Source organism: Sinocyclocheilus rhinocerous, unplaced genomic scaffold, assembly GCF_001515625.1.
Source record: "Sinocyclocheilus rhinocerous isolate Xijiao unplaced genomic scaffold, SAMN03320098_v1.1 scaffold6109, whole genome shotgun sequence".
NCBI lineage: Eukaryota > Metazoa > Chordata > Actinopteri > Cypriniformes > Cyprinidae > Sinocyclocheilus > Sinocyclocheilus rhinocerous.
In genome coordinates, this window is record NW_015652272.1 from 188726 (window position 1) to 190455 (window position 1730).

A 1730-nucleotide genomic window follows, 5' to 3' on the forward strand; every position below is an offset into this window, starting at 1 on the left:
TAAGCTTTTGTACCCGTGGGGACCACAATTTAGGTCCCCACCGTGACACGAGTCCCCATGAGTCTGTGTGTAGTCAGGTTTAAGTCCCCACCAGGATATATAAACCAGTACACACTCACACACTCACACACACACACAAACACTCTCACACACACACAAACACACACACAGACACACAGACACACTCACACATTTACACATTTAATTAATTGATATATTATTAATATATTAATAATATTAATATAGCAATAAGAATATAATATATTAATAATATATTCAGATTTTATTATTAATTATTTTTGTTTATTTTTGTATTTTATTATTATTTTTATTTTATTCAAGCTTTTCATCTAAAATGTAGTTTAGTTTTAATAGCCAAACAAAAATTAGTTTTGTAGACAAACAAAATGTTTTCATATATATACACTGTAAACTAAATTAATTAATTAATTAATTAATAGTAATAATAATAAATCTTTCAAAGTCATAAAATAAAACTAAGATTATTGAAGTATGTTTTACAAAAAAATTAAATTGTATTATTTTCTAATACTATTATTACTATTATTTTCTGTTTAAATGCAGCCTTTCTACTTCATAATTTCATGTTTGATTCAGTTTGTTACTTGCTATTTCTTTGTAATTATTTGTGAAATTTACTAGTAATTTCTGAGCGAAAACTGCTTCTACACCATTTTCTTTCAGTGTATTAATATCTAATGTTTGAATTCGAGCAGCTTACGTGTAGTGTTTAAAAACATTCTTATGACTTCTGCAATATGTAAAAATAATTATAATCAAGCATAAGTAGGTGTGTTTATATTGTTGAATTTCAATGCAGTTCAGTTAGAGTACTGATCGTAGGCCTTTAAAATAGCTCATGTATTGCAGAATTGATTTTTTTTACAGGTGTGTAATTAGGATAATTGCTTGTTAAGGGCTCGAACACATATGTAAGTGCGCTCAGTAAATCCTGCATGGCTAGAGCTCTGTCCAATCACCTCATAAAGTGTTCAGATTGATTAAACGAGTGTGTCTGTCTGATGTGTCACGGAGCCGTTCTGCACAAAACATCTTCAACTTCACATTAAATACTGCAAACCTGGGCATTTCTGAAATTCATACTAACATGACAAAGCGCAATAAAATCTCAATTCTCAGCTGGTTTTTCTTTAGGACCCATTCGTAGTTTTGTTCATGGTTTTGAAGAATGGCACTAGCAATGCTAAAGTTAAAAGCTTTTAAAAAAGATTTTAAAGGTTAAAAGCTTAAAGTAAAAAAAAAACTTCAAAAAAAATTGCAACTAACTTAAATAAAATTCTAAAATGACTAAAATTTAAAAAAGTAAGTTCAATAGAAATATTTTTTTTTTTTAAACTAAAAACTAATGAAAATGACAAAAGCCCATAACAAAATTAGCACGTATAAAATTCAAATAAAATCCGAAAAGGATAATATATAGAATTGCATATACAAAATAACACTGGACAGATGCATTCACTCCAAAATAGGATTATTATTATCATAAACTACAACTAAAACCTTTAAAAAAAAAAGTTACTTGAAATAAAAAAATAACATAAAGTTAAACTAAATTAAATAATCAAATAAAATATTAAAATATTACAATAATTACATTTTATTTTAAATTTTATTCCTGCTATTTTCCAAGGCAACTTTTCTCATTTTTATTCAGTTTAAGCTGAAGAACTAAAATAATTAAACTAATA